Source organism: Ambystoma mexicanum, chromosome 11, assembly GCF_040938575.1.
Source record: "Ambystoma mexicanum isolate Mex_15411 chromosome 11, UKY_AmexF1_1, whole genome shotgun sequence".
NCBI lineage: Eukaryota > Metazoa > Chordata > Amphibia > Caudata > Ambystomatidae > Ambystoma > Ambystoma mexicanum.
The window spans coordinates 710,924,982-710,944,448 of NC_090934.1; the positions used below are offsets into that span (position 1 = coordinate 710,924,982).

General features: G+C 41.6%; 1 protein-coding gene across 3 annotated transcripts in view; it reads left to right on the top strand.

Moving 5' to 3' along the window:
- Positions 1 to 19,467, top strand: part of KIAA1549L (KIAA1549 like) — a 739,655-nt gene that overhangs the window by 429,588 nt on the left and 290,600 nt on the right. The gene's annotated exons all lie outside the window — the stretch shown is intronic.

Here is a 19,467-nt window from a genome sequence, read left to right on the forward strand (position 1 = left end):
TAAAACCATGTTCGGTAGGAAGGAAATTTTGGTTGCCACGCAAGAACGGCTCCTCGATCTAAAACAAGGAAGCAGAGAATTACTTTGGTACATTACTCATTTCAAACAACTATCCTCCGAACTGGGCTGGCCAGATGAAGGCCTTCTCACACTTTTTCGGAGAGGCCTAACGGATGAACTCAAGGATGAGGTCTCTAAGGTCCCTCGCCCCGCTAATTTAGCAGATATGATCACTTTAACCATGCAAATTGATTACCGTATGCATGAACGGACATACGAGAGAAAAAAGAGCAAAGGAACACGACCTCGGTTATAGTTTACCCCTACAACCCAACAAAAATCTGACTCAGACCGAAGAACCCATGCAAATCGGGACCGTTCGAGGACCGATTTCGGCTACTGAAAGGGAGAGGAGAAGGACTTTAAAGCTGTGCATGTACTGCGGATCATCCTCTCATGTTTTGAAAGATTGCCACTTGGTTCCTCCACGCAGCTCTCCGAACCCGAAGTCGGGAAACTTCAAAGCCTTACCGTTAGGGGAAGACCGGTAAGCGTACAGAAGTATTCTTCCCCATGTCAGACAAGTATGTCTCTTGATAATTCTCCAACACACCAGTCCATGGTGGTAGTCTCTTTGTCTGTTATATTATCAGAAAACATCATACCAGAAATCCCTGCTTTGATTGACTGCGGAGCGGCTGGGAATTTTGTGGATGTGGAGTGGGCAAAGAAACACGGAATCGCTCAGGTGCCAAAAACTATTGTCACTCCCATTCAGGGAGTGGATGGTAGTCCTTTAAGTTCTGGTCCCATTAAAGAACAGACCATTACGCTCACTTGCATGCTGGCAAGTCATAAGGAAACCCTAGTCTTTGATGTCATTAGGACGGCCCATTACCCTATCATTCTAGGGCTCACCTGGTTGAGACTCCACAACCCGTTCATAAATTGGTCAGCTGGAACCATTTTTCTAGGATCGGAGTATTGTGTCCATCATTGTCTTTCTCAAGAGTCAGTGGGGATCCGCATACCTTCCGAAGAGACACTCAAATCTGCTGTATCCTCCATAAGCCAACTCGAGATTCCTGACTGTCACATGCTATATCGATCAGTATTTGAAAACCCTGAATTTCCTATTCTCCCTCCTCATAGAAGGGATGATTGTCACATTGATTTACTTCCTGATCAACCCATCCCTTTTGGTCGTATGTACGTTCTTTCTCAACGTGAAAAGTTAGTACTGAAAGAATATTTACAAACCCATTTACGGAATGGTCTAATTACTGAATCTGTGTCACGTCACCAGCGGGAGCATCGTTATTCTTTATTCCCAAGAAAGACTCGGATGAACTCCGTCCATGTATTGATTATAGAGGACTCAACAAAATAACCACAGCCGACAAGTATCCCATGCCACTCATTACGGACATCATGGAAGCAGTTTGAGGGGCTTCTTGGTGTACAAAGTTGGATCTTCATGGTACGTACCATCTCATACGTATCATGCCGGGAGATGAATGGAAGACCGCCTTTCATACTCCTTTTGGTCATTTTGAATACCATGTCATGCCATTTGGCTTGGTAAATGCTCCAGCTATCTTCCAGAGGTTCATGGGCTATCTATTTGCTGACATACTGTTCCGGTTTGTTATCATCTATCTTGATGATATCCTTGTTTATTCCAACAACCAGGAAGATCACATTCATAATGTGAATACTGTACTAGAACGCTTGAAATAAAACCGTCTTTATTGTAAAGCCTCCAACTGTGAATTTCACCAGAAGCAAGTAACCTATCTAGGGTTCGTGGTATCCTCCCAGGGAATTTCCATGGATCCAAAAAAGGTTTCAGCTGTAGTGGACTGGCCTGTGCCTGCTGGGATAAAAGACATCCAGAGGTTTTTAGGATTCGCTAATTTCTATCGGAAATGTATTCCTTGCTTCTCAGAAATCATACTTCCCTTGACTCGACTTCTCAAGAAAGGTGTCTCATTTTCCTGGAATGAATCGGCTCAGAAGGCATTTGACAGGTTGAAGAAAATGTTTACTTCTGAAACCGTTTTGATCACCCCTGACCAATCCAAACAATTCATTGTGGAAACGGATGCCTCTCAGAATGCTTTGGGAGCCGTTCTATTACAGCTATCAGAACAGGGGGATGAAAGACCTGTAGCATACTTATCCAAGACTTTCAATTCTGCCGAGTTAAACTATTCTGTTCTCGAGAAGGTACCGATGGCTATCAAACGCGCCTTCGAGGAATGGAGACATTTACTTTTGGGATCTCCCTTTCCAGTTAGGGTGCGCACGGATCACCAAAACCTCAAAGTCCTTCAGAACGCTTATACCACAAATAGTAGGCAGGCCCGATGGGCTTATTTCTTTTTGCCCTTTCGTATTGAGTTTATTTACTGGCCTGGCAAACACAATTTGAGAGCGGATGCCTTATCCCGTAAGGATTCTCCAACTTCCTCTTTCTGCTCTGAAAATATGTTCTCCAATGCTCGATTCGTTGCAGTTTGGACTGATTTCCTTCAAGAAGTATGGACGGCCACCAACCTTAACAGAGCGTTTTGTGAAGGCCTTGCAACTACCCATCATTTAACCAAGGAAACCAAATATTATTTTTATGGTACTCAAGTTTTGATTCCCATCTCTTCCTTACAACTGGAGGTGTTAAAGATCTGCCATGTCTAACGAGCTGCAGGACATCGGGGCGTCCTCTCCACCTTAGAACTCATCCAATGACATTTCTGGTGGCCATCCATAAGACCTGACGTCCAGGACTACGTTGCAGCCTGCAAAATATGTGCTCGTGCCAAGATTCCTCGATCACCGCCGTTGGGATTATTAGCAAGAATGCCCATTCCAGACTGGCCTTGGCAAATCATTTCAACCAATTTTGTATCGGATCTACCGCTATCTGAAAACAAGACTACGATCATGGTAACTATTGATTACTTCACCAAGTTTGCACACTTTACTCCTTTACGAAAACTACCCAGTGCACCTTTCATGGCGAAGGTCTTCCTCTCTGACATCTTTTCTTGCCATGGTTTTCCAGATACCATAGTATCGGATTGAGGACCCCAGAACACCTCTCTCTTTTGGCAACATGTTTGTCACATTCTGGGCATCAAATGTGCCCTCTTCCGGATACCATCCTCAAACTAACGGTCAAACCGAGCGGTTAAATCAAACCCTTGAAGGATACTTAGGATGCTTTATTTCAGCAGCACAGGATAACTGGGTAGAACTGCTTCCATTTGCAGAATTTGCATACAATAATGCCAAGCATTCGGCACTCCAGACCAGCCCTTTATTTTTGTTCCTATGGATATCATCCGTCCTTTGCTCCGAATGTGTCACCTTCTGATTCTGGCTGCCCGGGTGTTGATTCACTAATTGCTGACATCCACGAAGGACAGAAACTGGCTAAGCAGTCTTTACAGAAGGCTCAGGATCGAGCAAAAAGGAATGCTGATCTGCACCGTCGTGACATTATGGAATTTACCGTCGGTGATTCAGTTTGGTTGGCTTCCAAATTCCTTCCTCGTCATTTGGTTCCATCTAAACTGTCTCTCAGGTACTTTGGACCATTTCAAGTTCTATCAAAGATAGGTTCGGCTGATGTCAGACTTTCCTTACCGGTTTCCTGGTCTCGGATCCACCCGGTTTTCCACCTGTCTCAGATCAAACCGGTGGTGCGGGATCACTTTCACCGAAATGGGGGTTCTCTACCACCTGCGGTGCTCACGGACAGTGGTCCCGAGTTTGAAGTGGCGGCTATCTGTGACTCACGCTTCCGACGTGGTCGGTTGCAGTTTCTGATCGACTGAAAGGGTTATTCGCCTGCGGAAAGAACTTGGGAACCGGCTTCTGGGGTTCACGCACCTCGTCTGGTGCGGCGTTTCTTTTTACTTCATCTGGGTAAACCCGGGGCGTCCTCCCGGAGGAGGGGGCATACTGTTACACATCGCCGCAATTGGTCTTTGTGGGCACGGACCCGCTTGTGCAGCACTCTACTTACGAACAGTTCCAAGATGGATGCCCGTGATTCTCCCCATTCTGCTTGTAGAGGTCCAGTTGTTACACGTTCATTTGACGTACGGCCAACTGCTCACGTGATCCTTTATCCAGAATCGAAGCGGACAGTGCTTTGCGTCGCTTCTGCCTTTGGCGCTCCGTGAGTTCGCTTCTGAGACCTCCTTCTCACTTCTGCTAGTTATTTCCTCTTGTGCTTACTGTTCATTCTAACCCTGTTTTGCATCCCCTATCCAGATTCACACTGCAGCATTCTCCCGCCTCTTTCTCAGTCTGCCATCGCTGGCAGACCTATTTGATTCCCGTTCCTGCCAGACTTCCATTAAAGTAAGTTCAGATCCGTGAGGGCTCCCCCTTCCTTTCGATTAGGATTCTTACTTGCTGCTTTCCTTCCAGAGTCTCCCGAAGCTTCACTACTCCTCCGATCTCCAGCACTGAACATTATTCCTCCAACTTCGTTCCTTCGTTGGTGAGAGGATTACTTTCTGTTTCCCATTCTCTTCTTTCCCCTTGATCTCTCCTCTAACCTTCTTCTATTTTCTTCCTGTCCCGTGTACCTAGAAGAAGCCTCCTGAGTGACATCCTGGTTCTGCCTTCGGAGATGCTTACTCTTCAAACTTCTTCCCGATCCGCACTAGTGGAACTCGTCCAGGGTTTTCTTCCCTGAGAGGGTTTCCCTGGGAGTCCTGCTCTCTCCCCTGGGTCACTTTACCCTGGGTGGAGAGGCCAGGGCTCTCGCAGGGGAGCCTTCCCAGCCAGCTGCATTGGTCCTCCCATTTGGAGCCATCGATCTGTCAAGGTGAGCTGGTTGTAGACATTTGCTGTATAATCTGTGCTACAGCAGCTTTAATTATCTGTATGCTACAGAGTGGTAATAGCAGAGACCTGAAGACACACTTTCAACTGACATAACATATAACATAACAGGCTTGTATTACAGTGTAAGCACTAACTTTCTAATCCTCTCAGTCTTAAAAAACGTCCTTATGTTTTAAGGAGCCAAAATGGGACACAGTGGTGGTGAAGGGGTGTAGTTTGGCCACTGTGGACAGAGTCTGTTGAAGGGGTGAAATTTGGTGAAGGTGCAGAATCTGGAAGAGGTGGAGTAAAGTTGTGGAGAAGGGGGTGCATACACTTAGTTGGGCATAAGGGCAGCAGAAAGCCCAAATAGCCACTGCCTACACAATTTTCTGGGAATGCCGTTTTAGGACTTCTGGTATTTCCTCCTTCATTTAGTCCATCTGAAAAATGTAACATTTGAGAATATTCTATGTGCACTGTACATTTTGCCACCTCTAGGGTAAAATAATCTTTGTCTGGAAGCATGTGTCAGGGGCTGTGAAGAGTCTATGAGACGGGGAAATGCCAAGAAAAAGAACCTTGTCTATCTACTACCTTTGCTTGCCTTTTTCTGACAATGCTGAGCGTTGGCAAGAATTTAGCAACAGAACAACCAAGTTTTCACAGACCACATTTGTGGGCCTAGGTATTACAGCCTTCTAGGTGGGATTGTTTTTTACCATGAATTCATGCCTACCATAACAGAACAACCCCACTCAGAAAACACAGAAAGCCCACATGGGCCTTAAGTCCTCAACCCTGGATACTCACAAAGGGGGAAAATGGCATTATGTTGTGAAGTGCCCACTTCACAACGTAATGCCCTTTTAACTTGTGTGAATATCCAGGGCTGAGGACTCAATGGCCATGTGGGCTTTCCGTGTTTTCTGAGTGGTTGCATATTACCTTAGCGGCATAAGAATACCGGGGTCACAGAGGGCAATCAGGGTGCTGGTAAATTGGTAGAAATAATGAAAAACACAGTGAAACTGTGGACCTGGCATGTGGTTGATGGAAAATGGAGCAACACATCTCTGAATGTTTTTGAGACAGGGACGTCAGACAGACAAGTGGATGACATGTACAAAATAAGGTTCCCTTCATAGATTGTTTTGCATTTTCTTCTCTTCGGTCAAAATTGATTTCTATTTACATGCAGCTTCTATGAGGATTTTGGGAGGATTTCCGCTATTATTTCAAGAAATTCTTCAAAAAGTGCTGGAGAAGTGGCTATTATATTTTTCTTTTATTGGCAGGATATCTTATATTGTTGTACACTAGCTCTCCATTTGAATAGCTCAAGAATAAATATGAGTAGTGGTATAGTAGCTTCTATATTTTCCTTAATCAGAAAAGTGAAGGTGACGTGAGACAGACCGACCGGGCACTTGCATAGCATAGTCAAGTTGTCAAATCTATAATTTTTTAATTTGTATTATTTTATTTTTTGTTTTGGTTTGACGATATCTTTCACAGAGAGAAACAGTTCATATTAATATCCTGGTTACAAACACAATAAATCTACAAGGAGTTTTATAAAACTATATATGATCGTCAGCTTCCTGAAAAGAAAGAAACTACAGATCATATCATTCAGTTAAAACATCCTCTATACATAAGTACATTTGATTAGCACTTATTATTGATTTCCAGATCTCTGAAACCTCCATATCTTAAAAAGTATCTATGTACCTTATTAAGTGCTTTGTGCGTTGATGATGAAGATGAGGGCAACCCATGAAAAGATGTTGCAGTGTTTTGTCTTCTGAGTCCTGCCCACAATATCTACAGAACTTTGGCACCTCCGTTGAATTCAATCTTATACATCTTATTTCCCATGTAGGGAGAAGGTTCAATCTTAATTATATCTCCAATGTTTATAAGATTTACTGAGAAAAATTGTGATAAAGCCTACACTTTTTTCAATTCAATAAGAACTGGAATATCTTATATTTCATGATTTCCTCCCTTGCTTTGATCTAATCCCTTTGGCAAAGCTTCTTTTTTACTTGCTGCAGAAATCCCTTAATTCATCTTCCGTCGCCTCAATTTTTTTTAGGATTGAGTGCATCTCAACCATCCACTGCTTTAACTCTGAACTTGTTCCCTTAGTCATGGTCATGCAATCGATTATACAGTGAGTTCCTAGCAGGCAACAATATCTTATTGTATAATAGAAATGATTTCCATACACTGGGGCTCCTTTATCTTTTTTTCGATTAAATTGCTGGTCATTCTTAGCCTGAGATTCTATCTGTGTGGCCTCCATTAGAGAGCATGTTAATCTGCTGAGATATTTCCTAGAACACCTATATTTTGCAGAGGAGACATTTTACATATTTTTGATTATTTGGATTCATTATTTCTCTCTGTGGTTACCGCCAGCGTTCTGTCCACCAGCTTTCGAGACCAGCGCTTTGCCCTGTTCACAATTAGTTGGTTCAGTCAGTAGCCACGGGCACATATGGCAATGTGTATTTGTGGTTATTGAAGAATATGGTGTTGTTTGAAACAGAAATGACATACACAGTATGCATTAGAAAAGGGGAGGCAGTACTAGGGCGAGGCCCTTTACAAAATAGCATTGTTGGATTGAACAATGTACACTGGGCGCTGAAGAGTGGGAACGTATTCCAGAGCCAGGTACTGGAGGGCATAACACAATTTCTAACATCAAGAGGATGAGGCTAGTACTTGCATATTGTGTATATCCCAATCACTGTGTGTCGTAGGAAATAATGTCCAGCGTTTGGCCAGGCGTTCTTTGGTCTATGTAGCACATGCATCAGTGTAGAATGCTGTGTGTGTGATGCATGAATGCAATGCATTGGCTGCTGAATGTTCCCAGAAGAGTGGCTATCCCAGTAGGTCATCCTTATCTACCTACTTGCATTCCTGTAGCAACTACAGAAAAAAAAACAAGCATTGACAATGCCAACAGTTTGGGCTTTTGTGTAGTCATGGCAAAGACTTGCCAGGCACAGCCGTAGTGGTATTAACCGGCCATTGATGGTACCAGGTGCAAAATGGTGAGAGTATCTGGTAATCTAATAGCAGTGCCTGACAAATGCCTAATACTTATACACAGGCCGAAAATGCTTGTTTTTAACAGGAATTCAGTGAAGGACAAACAGAGTGCTTGTAAATCGAGTGGCTGAAGGCTTTCCTGGTTAATTTTTATTAAAACAATTGAGGGGTTTACAATGTGAATAAAACCATTATACTCAGGAGACTCAAAAAGCTCAGAAGACTTAAAAAAAACACTGGCAGGCACTTCCAGCACAATGTTTGATGGTAAGGCTTGATTACAGTGAGCTCAAAGTGTTCCCTTGAGGATGTGTTTTTGGGTGGGGAAGCGCAGGAACTGGGTGGGAACGGCCATCGGGATTAGCATGGTCATTGGGCATTCAATGGCTGGGTAAATACCCAAACAACACCTACTTATTTATCATGGACCTAGCTTATCACTGCTTTCCTCTGTGGACATTCCCGGGTGTACCCCATAATGATTCCCTTCAAGCATTGGCCACACATCCAGCTACACGAGAAGGCTGGCGTAGGGCACCTTTGGGGCACCGTAACCTTGAGAGGCTTCAGGACTGTCAGGGGCGTTTCTAGGGATTTGCGTGCCATAATGATGTCTATTATAAGGTCTCATCAGGGAAACGATTCAATAAATCCACGAGGAACAACAAAAGCACAGGGTCCCCATGCATTGGCACGGCATAGGAATTTTGAGCTCACAGGCATACATCAACATTCATTCTCACAATTCTACGTATTATGTATTTTGCTGAATATGTTAATCAGATTCTAGGCAAACATGACCCAAAGTAAAAATCAAGAAGTGCTAACGATTCAACTATAATTATAAAGTCCATGTAAAAGGTGGGAATAATGAAAGAGAAAGCCTAGGAAAAAGTAACCAAATTAACGTTCGAAAACATATATATGTGAAGGCTCCTCTCTGAAGAATTGCATAATAAGTTACTAAAAAGAGGCAACACCATAATACAGTGGGTTGAATATGGTAGCTCCAAGCCCTGGCACTCACTGCACCATTCCACTTGATTAATAAAACAGTACTTTAAAACACTAAATAAAAATAAAACATACTACTCTGTTTGCCAAAGAATAGCTACCACAACGAGGCACGTTTCCCCTCCGGTATTACACCCTCTCCCCACATTAATATTAGTCTGTTTTTAAAAATGGAATGAGTCATATTCGAAAACCTTTTAGAGTGGTTTTCTCACGCAATACAGCTCTTGAGGTTTCAGCGATGATATGAGGCCTTATTTTTGTATAAATTCTTTTTTTTGTATTTAAGTGCATATGGTCAAAAAACGACCTTTCACACTACACTGTTAAAATAATTACATTATTATACAGAAATTCATCAGCATTATACATTAATACATCCATAGCATCATATTAATCATTTAATAAATAAGCCCTATAGTTCCCAGGTAGTCTAAAACAATAAAAAAAATGTATTTGATTGTTCTTCAATTAAAATAGTACGATATTGGTACTTGTGGCCAACAGACCCCACTAAAAAGAATAGTTCGGTCCAATTTAAGCTTGCTGAGGGGCAATCAGTTTGACTTACACAATCTGCCAAATATGGAGTGCTGCGGCGGTTGTGACCAATGATTCTGCAGCAAATATAGCACTCCAGAATTGGATTGGTCAGATTCGATGTTGTAATATTTAGCATAACCCTTCTTGTACAATAGACTCAGAGAGATACATTGAGTCAGAACATGGGGTGCTGTTTCTATGTTTTTTGAACAGTATCTACATAATCACTGTTCTCTGGGAATATCTCTCCAGGCATCTGTGTTCCCCAACACTGGTCAAATATCGAATCTTAAATGTAAAATGAATCGTATGAGCTCGGGTGAAAATAACTTCGAGGACTCTCTGTGAACCTGCCTTGTCGAGAGTATGAAAGATATTTATGTCACTCAGCCAAGTGAGCCAGATATTTTGTTCGGTCAAAGTCTCTAGTTTTCTTTTTGAACTCAGGTAAATAGAAATCGACAGCTGTTATAAGAGATTCATTCATACTGATGTCAGTGACATGTTTTAACACTTCAGCCTCCATCTCTTTAAACCAAATGGAACTGCTTTTCCTTTGTGCATGCTCCAGACCAAGGCCAAGAAGAGGTGTTTCAGCTGGGTTGCTGAATTTAATCTTGGCCCAGAACATGCAGACTGCGACCTCCCTGAGGAAGAACAAAGACTGGAGTCCTAGCTCCAGTCTGATCGCCTCCACTGGTACAGCACTAGGTAGTTCTCATAAGTGATCATAAGATCTTAGCCTCTAAAGTAGGTAACCATGGTAATGCCCAAATATTTGTATTCCCTTAGTTGCTCTGGCTTAATGCCACCCAGTCACCAGACAAATGTCGGATTCCCATAGGCTCTCTTACCAACAGTCATGATCTTGGTTTTCTGAGCATTGATCCGGAGACCATTGGTTTCTGCATAGCTGTACAAAGCATCCTGCAGGCATTTCAAGCCGACTGCAGTACGATCAAAAAGGACTGTGTTGTCTGCATACGTTAGGCAGGGAAGTACCCCTCTGCCAAGTCTGTGTTAATGCATCCCTTCTTAAATCCTGTTAGTCAAGAATGGGTCAGTGATTTTGCCCTCTTGAGAGGTACGAAGTCTCACAGATGTATAACTGTAAAGCAATTTAAGAAAATACAAAATGGATGGATCTATGGCCCAGTTTTTCCCAGAATTTGGATCGGTCGATACGGTCAAAAGCAAAACTATAATCCACAAAACAAATATAAAGTACCCTACTGGAATCCTAGAAAGTGTCTGAAATTAAAGTAAGTAGCACCCATATGGAATGTGTAGTACTGCTCTTTTCCCTGAATCCAGTTTGGGTCAAATGGAGAAGGCCGTTGGTTTCAGTCCATGCAGTGAGCAATTGTAACAGAAGCTTAGAAAAAATCTTTGAGCTAGAGTCAAGCACCGCTAGGAGTCTGTAGTTTCTCATAAGTTCATATGAATAGGGAACAGTACTGATTGTTGCCAGGAGCATTGAACCTACTGGTTTCCCATACATGCAGAAATAGAGATTTTAATATTGCAGCTCAGTACTCAGGATTACTCTTAATAATAAGATTCCACATGCCGTCTAGGCCAACTGCACTGGAATTTCTGAACTCGTTAATAGTCTCCACGATGTCAGCTTCTTTGATATGTTTCCATACCACAGAACCGGTCATTGTTTTAACTTTTAGTGTGTCGACCGGTTCATAAATATCCCAATAGAGTTCCTTGATATGGTCGGCCCACACTCTTTCAGAGATACCACGGACAGCTGCTTGGCCTGCTCTATGAGTACGAATCATGTGCCAGAACATTTTTGTATCCCCCGTTTTTATCAGTCTATTTACAAAATTCCATTCCACATTTGCTGTATTGAATCAGTAATTGCGCAACCATTTCTTGTAGTGCGCAGGCAATTTTGCCCTCAAGGTTGGCTTAACAATCTCCTGAGTTGAATGACATCTTTTTAATGTACGTAGTACGCTGGTTAGCTCTCTCCTCTTCTGCGCAATCCCTCTGTCATGAAGCTGTCCATGCCTGGCCAGTTGGCTATGGGCAAGAATGTGACGAGGAGGTCCCAGCCTTTTCACAACCCAATCTAAGTCTTGCAAGATGTCAATGCCCGAAGCACTCAGTGCCGCCAGTTTAGAATTAAAACTAGTGATGCTGGCGGCTGACCAGCGTAGCCTGTTACCCTGGAGGTTCACCGTCGGATTCTTTAACAATATATTTTGTGTCTTTGAGGCTTCACTTTTAGATCTATTTCAAGCATAGCATGGTCACTCATGGTGACCGGAGAAACACAAAAACACAAGAAATGGTCCATTACAGCACTGTTGACAAAGATCAAATCTATATAGCTACTGTATCGACCATTAGTCCAAGTATATTGCGATTTGCCATTATTAGTGCCTATGAGATACAAATAAAATTCAGCCATGAGGCCTTAACTAGATGAAAATAATTGCCTTTTTATATGTTTGTATATGTTTTTATAGGTTCTCTCTTCAATGGACTAAGAAGAAAGCATATCTCTATTGAGTAAGGTAGCTGAAGGGGCATTGTAAGCACCATCAATGACAAGAGATAAAGAGGCATCTTTCCACTGGTAGAAACGTTACACTCATTATGGGTTTGGTGGTATGGTTAAATTCAGCAAGTGCTCAAAATATTGCCTGTCTTTACTTGCTTCCTGACTATGGGCTATGCTGTAATTCCTACAAGCTCTTCTCTTAGGAATACTGACAAACTATCAGGTCAAAAACATCATAGAAATTACTCCAATATTAACCTCCAGGGCAAAGGTTCAGGTACAAATATTATACCCTCCCAAGATATAAAAACATCTATCTTTCGATCAAGGAAGTTGTCTCTGCATTCCTTCAACTTAAGGAAAACGAACGAGCAGGGGAACTTCAAAGGTGGTACAAATGTAATCTCAGATGCCACCTTTTGACCCCCTTTGCAATGAAATACAGAGAAGGGTCAATATTGACCCTTCTCTGACTTGGGTTACATTTCCAGATCAACAGGTTTGTCCACTGCTGTACAGAATCCATTAGCATTTTCAAAGCAGGAAAGGAAATAGATGTATTTGTTTTAAAGTTAAAGATATAATATGAGATTCGTAGAGATAGCAGACCTGGAGGAGACCCTGGGGATAGGGAACATCGTTGTATTTAAATACCTACAGCTCAAGGGGGCACTAATGTTGGAAGAATGGAAGGTAGAGCTGAAAAGAGAGCTGACATGTACGGAGATATTACTGCACACAGAGAGGGGGACAAGGGGCATCATATCCAGAATGTACCAGGCGTTGTTGGAGGCGCAAGCGGGAGAAATTCACACACATAACAAAAAATGGGAACGAGACATGGGGTTTGAAATGCTGATGGAACAGTGGAGGAGATTGTGTGTGAATGCCCACCGTACACCTGTAGCCTGCCAATACAAGTTGCACGGTATCAAGCTCCTATATAGGTGGCAGTGGGACCCAGTGAGGGTATCAAAGATGTTCACGGGGGCAGCTCCTCATTGCTGGAGGAAATGCAGGAAAATGGCTGATTACTGGCACATGTGGTGGGGATGCGACAAGGTGCAGAAGTACTGGAAGGAGATCCTGGGATGGATAAATGGCCTGGAGGGAATAGACCGGTGCCTGGACCCCCTTCTGGTGCTGTTTGGTATGGAGACAGTGGATGGGGAATGGTTGAAGCTTCCACATTTGCCACACTACCTACTACTGGCAGCTAGGGAATGCTTGGCCGGGGGACGGAAGAGAGAGGGGCTCCCCAATGAAAGAGAATGGGCCTCGAAAGCATAGCACCTATATAGAATGGAGGAACTAACCAGGCAACTACATGATCAGACCCCAACAAGGGCTATAGAACAGGTGGCCTTCCTTGAAAAATATGACCCGGAGAGGCTACAGGTGGAAGGGCAGGGGACGACACAGGTGGAGTGGGGGATATAACATGGAGAGAGTGACTTGAATACTCCAGCCACAAAGAGGGAAAGTAATGATATTGAGGAAGCAATTGAATTTTGTTTCTGGGGGAAGAGAGAATGAGGGCAACAGGTGTGCCCCAATTGAGACCCTAGGGAAGAGATGAGGACCCCAAGGAGGAACATGGTAGGGAAGTTCTTGATAAAGGTAGTAATGAACTTATGGAAGACCAAGGTACCTTGGATGTGGCAGCCCTGGAGCCACACAAGACATACATGCAAAAGGGGCAGAGGATGGGGGGTTGGTTGGAAAGGGGATTTCAAAGTTATTGAAAAGGGCGAGGGAGTGAAAAACAGAAAATCCATACGGTGGATGTATGACAGCAAATGATAAATTGATTAAGTATGTTGTAACCTAGCAAATTCACCAATAAATCATATTTGGAAAAAAACCCAATAAATTCAGACAGCTCTCTGCCATCAAGATCGCTGCGCTCTGGGAAATAACTAATGATGTTAGAGACGCCACCAACAAACAACAGATTATTAATCTATCCGATCATGTTCTTACTACTGAAGAGAAACACATTTTGAAACTGAGACTTAATTTCTGTCCACTTTCCAGTTTTAATTATGTAGAAACCAGGATAGATTTGGACAGATTTATTCGCAAATTGCGCCTCAAGAAGTTTTTTGCCACTTGTACATATAAAAAGAAGCCAAAAGACATTTTAGAGGGAAGGACAGAAATCACCATTGCATAAATGGATACCCTGATAACTCTTGACGATTTAGAACAGGAAAATTATACAGAAAGGAATGAGTCTGGTACTAACTGGGAAATATTGGGGATTTGCACAGATTGGCCGTCAACTAGCAAGCTAAGATGCAAATCAAAATTCAATCCGCTAAGTGCCCAGAACAGTCACATCGAAGCATTCGCCAATGCAGTTATAGATGACATGAAAGAAGAGAGAAGAAAAACTCACAGACAACATGAAAGCAACCTGTCGAAAAAACAAAAGAAAGTGTTAACAGAAATTGCAAAGCTGGACAAATACATAATAAAACCAGCCGATAAGGGTTGTAATATAGTCATCATGAACAAAAGGGACTATATTGCTGAAGCTTATAAACAATTGAATGATGTAAATTGTTATGAACGATTAAAGATCAATCCCATTAAGCAATTAGAAAACGATGTATGGACTTTCCTAACTAAATGGCAAAAGGCAGACATTCTTGAGGAGGAAATGGTGAAATTCTTATTTTCCAAGAACTCAAAAATTCCCACTATTTACTTCCTCCCAAAGGTCCATAAGAACCCTCTTAAGCCACCTGGCAGACCCATCGTGACATTGTGCGGGTCACTTTTGGAGAACATGTCTCAGTTTATAGATGAGGTTCTTTGCACTTTCGTAACGACATTACCATCATATGTCAGGGACACAACAGATTTTCTACTGAAAATTGCCGAACTTCCTTGGGAACCCACCTATTTGATGGCAACCATGGACGTTGTGTCCTTCTACACATCTATCAAACATGATGATGGGATCTCCGCCTGTCGAAATTTCCTCAACACAAGATTGTTGAATCATTTACAACATTCTCAGATTATCTTAGAGATGATCAACATATGCTTAAAGAACAATGTTTTCATATTTAATAATGAAATTTTCCGCCAAACCCAAGGAACTGCCATGGGTACGACTTTTGCACCATCATATGCGAACTTAATGATGGGATACTGGGAGAAAACGACAGTATGGGCAGAAGTTAACGAAAAATATAATGAGAAAATTGTGTTGTGGCTCCGTTATATTGATGATTTATTTGTAATCTGGGACGGCTCCGCTGAGCTGTGGTGTGAATTTGTCAAACTACTTAACACCAACAATGTAAATCTTAGGTTCACAGACCACCACAGCCGCCAGTCCATCATATTCTTGGATGTAGAAGTCAAGATAGAGGAGCAAAAAATTGAGTCCTGCCTTCACAGAAAAATCACAGGTGCCAACATTCCGTTACACTCAAATAGTGCCCATCCCAAGACTCTTTTATGGAGCATTCCATATGGAGAATTTTTCCGCATTAGACGCAACTGCAGCAAAATTGTGGATTTTGATCTAGCCAGCAAAGTAACGGCGCAAAACCTCCAGCAACAACAGTACCCAAAAAAGATAATTGAAAGGGCATACCTAAAGGTCCGAGAAATGGATAGACACAAAATGTTAATAACATCCAAGAAGGACCTAGCAAAAGAAGAGGTTAATTTTGACATTTGGAAGCCACTCCAGTATCATCAAACGAATAGTTAACAAGTATTGGAGAAAACTGAAAGCAGATAAGGACATAGGGGGTATGTTACACAATCATCCCGATGTTACCTTTCGTAAAAAAGTGCCTCCATAAAAGACTTATTGGTGAAAAGCTATATGGTTGCGGAAAGGAATGATACGAATAGCAATTGGCTTTCCTCTACAGGAGTTGGTTTCTTTAAATGTACCAGGTGTAAGATTTGCAAATACACAAGGAACTGCAAAAGCTATGAGCATCCAATATTGAAACATCTGGTCTATATTAACAGCAAAATTACATGTGAATCTGAACTGGTGGTGTATGTCTTGATGTGCCCATGTCTCAAATGGTACGTGGGAAGTACTAAATGCAAGCTCAAAGTACGTATCTTGCAACATGTTAGAGCCATTATTAACAAGGACTGCTCTTACCCCATGGCTAAACATTTTTCAGAAATGCACAATGCCGACCCGGCCCATCTTACGTTTTTTGGCATACATAAGGTCATTCCAGGTCCCAAGGGAGGTGATAATGAGAGAATACTCCGACAAGAAGAGACTAAATATATCTTAGACTTCGAGAATAAGACCCCGGTGGGACATAATATTGATGAGGAGCTCTACACCTTTTTGGGGACATAAGGACTATACTTTATATGATTCAGTACCCCATGTAGCCCATCTATTTTAATGACCTTATATTGTAACCGAATATGTTTGACTTCATGTGCGAAGGTTTCCTTCTTTCCTTTTTTACTTATCACTTTTTATCTTTCACTTTGTATGGTGACTTATAATCTGACTCAAATATTGAATTGATTTGGCGAATCGGTGTATATAAGGAGGCATTTTAATTGTTGATAACACAATTCTGGCATGATATTGGAGTAATGGTATCTTTTATAAATTTTTAAGGTATCTGATGTTTTTAAATAGTGTGATTAGAATTTCAGCTCAGTGTAAGGACTTTGTTACTTTTTGTTTTATATATGCAGTTGGCACTTTAGAACATGTTTCTCCCTTATACAAATTTTGATGTTATTATGCCCGAAATAGCAAATATAGGAATGCATTATTGCTAATGTATTACTTGAGGTAGTATTTATATATATGTGATACTGTTAGAAAATCTGCTCTCTGTGTTGTATTATGCAAAAATACTTTTATCGTATCAAAGCATTTTATATAATGTTAGTAGTTTGCACTATGCACTTTATTGTTCTCTTTAATGTGAAACTATTATTATCATAGGAATGCATTTTTTTGCACATGAAAAACACCAATGTATATGGTAATATCTTTGAATACAATGGATATGCACTATGCACTTTACATGCATACAACACTGTTTACTAATTGAGACTTTGATTTGAATCATCCATATTTTCATAGATTTGGTGATACACATGTTGAAATACTATCTCTGTTTGCAAGTATTTTTTGCAGATTTCTGGCCAACATATTAACTTTTTTATGTCCAAGGGATGAGCCTATTCCCTGCCGGTGCACTTGGCAAATACTGTTCTTTAAAATACATAAATGATGATTAACTTATTCATTACTAATGACCTGGTGAAACTATTCATGGTCTCGAAATTGGAGTAACATGTCAAAACTAAAAATGTCCATAAACACTAGGTCAATAATATTGTAGCACGTACGGGTAGGCATGGCCTTATCAATCATGGATTGTGTAATATGCAATTGCCTAGCTTAAAAACAAAAACGTTAATATCTAAATGCCAGAATTTGTGTTTACATTGCTTCGATTTAAAAGCCGGGTTTGGCCTGTGTAATATGTACTAAACAGGTAACATTGGGAGTTACTTTACGAACTAGTAGCCCATCCAAAATGGCTAACAGCCACTATGTTGAGTTTCTAAGTCACATTTTCTATGTTTTTCACTGAGGTGTGTGTTTTTTATAAAAACGAACTTCCTGTGGTGATGAGTGACTGTGAACAAGCCACTGGGTAGTGGCGAAATGCGTCAGGCTGCCGTCTGGCAAGAAAACTCTCACTGGGAGAACTAAATGGATTTTTTTATTGCTGCAAAAGAAAAATAAAGGTTGTTTTAAAACTTACAACCGGAATTGCAGTGTTTGCTGTTGGTTACCCGTAATTACTACTTGACAATTGGAACACTTTTGTATGTGGAGTGCTGCTCGCCTGATATATATATAATATGCAGCTATTAGGAAATACCACATGCTGTACTTAAATGCAATCTACATCTGTTACCACTGCAGTAGTATAGTGTTATAATTAGGCACATTCCCAGCATTGCTGCATGCAGTAGTAGTAATTACCACATTCAGTAATCCTATCGGAAATTCCACTGGCTACAACCATCAGAAGGTGGGTCATTCTTTAATTTGGTGAGACCACAAGCTCAGAAAAGAAACATAATGACTGTTGGAGAAGACAAGAAGAACCCTATATTGTCCCTCATATCTGTCTGCAGTGAAAGAGGTTTGGCTAATGCCCTTCCTCTCCACCAACCTTTAAACTTTCCTGATGAGGGCCTTCATACGCTGCCGACTCAACTACACCAACTAACTCTACATCATGAGACTCCCTCAACCAACCACAGAAAAACTCCAGGGAATTTAGAACAAAGCAGTTACATAGCTCTTTAAACTCAAGTCCTACAACAATGCCATGCAAGCTCGTCTCAGATCACCTTTCAAATACATTTCCTCACCCTCAGAGCAATTCTCTGCTATGGCCTCTCTCCCTTCAATCTTGCAGTACAAAAAATATAGAACCATTGAGAGTCCTTCATTCCTCTGGTTTGCTGCTCCTCCACTAGAAACCTTAACACCACACCACAGGTTATTGTTTAATGGCCAAAACTTTTTCCCTCATCTGCAAAATGGAAATGTTAACCCTATCCTCAAGAGAACCCCCAATACTCACCTGTTTGGCCTAACTTTCTGAAGATTGTTTTTCCTCCTCCATTTGCATTTTCATTCCCCGGAACCATATCTATGACTGTTAAGCCAGACCCTCCTCAGTCCTATCCTGCATGTTCTGAAATGATAGCCTATCCTACATGAGCATGTTAGAAACCACTAATGCAGACATTAAATGAATTATTCAGGTAACGCGTGGTGAGTAGATTACCACATTTTAAATGTGGCATGAACGGTCTAAGTTCTTTCAGCGAAGGAAATCATTGAACTGTAATTTACTTCATGGTAATTTACTTTTAATGAGGGAGGGGGTCCCCTCACAAACCCACCCTACCAGCCGGTACCTCCCCCTTCACTTCCTTAACCACAACCTATATCGCTTCCTCTCAACATGTACCTACATTACCACAACAAACTACCCCAAAGTTATTCATTACTCAGTAATTTCTTTCTATGAATTGGTGGTACACGGGCATGAGAGGTAGATCTCAGCTGCTCACGCGGCTTTTAAAAGGTAGATAAAAACGAGGGAAGCAGATGGACATTTCTAAGGGGGACTGACTGCAGGGAGGTTATTTAGAGTAAGGAATCTATCGAGTCACACCGTGAGAAATTGCAAATGTCATATGTTGTATCATGAGGAATGTTCAGATCTACCTGAAATGTGTCAGCAAATATCAAAAATGATTGTGAGTTATATATTTTTCGGCCAGAGTTCTAAATCTCTGGACTTGGATCTTACCCAATCCACCCTGATTTTGCTTGCATCATTTGTAGGAGGAGGGAAGCACCTGATTAAAAGTTGGTCTTGGAAACACGCTGACAACACACATCCCCTTAAACATCTGTGGGC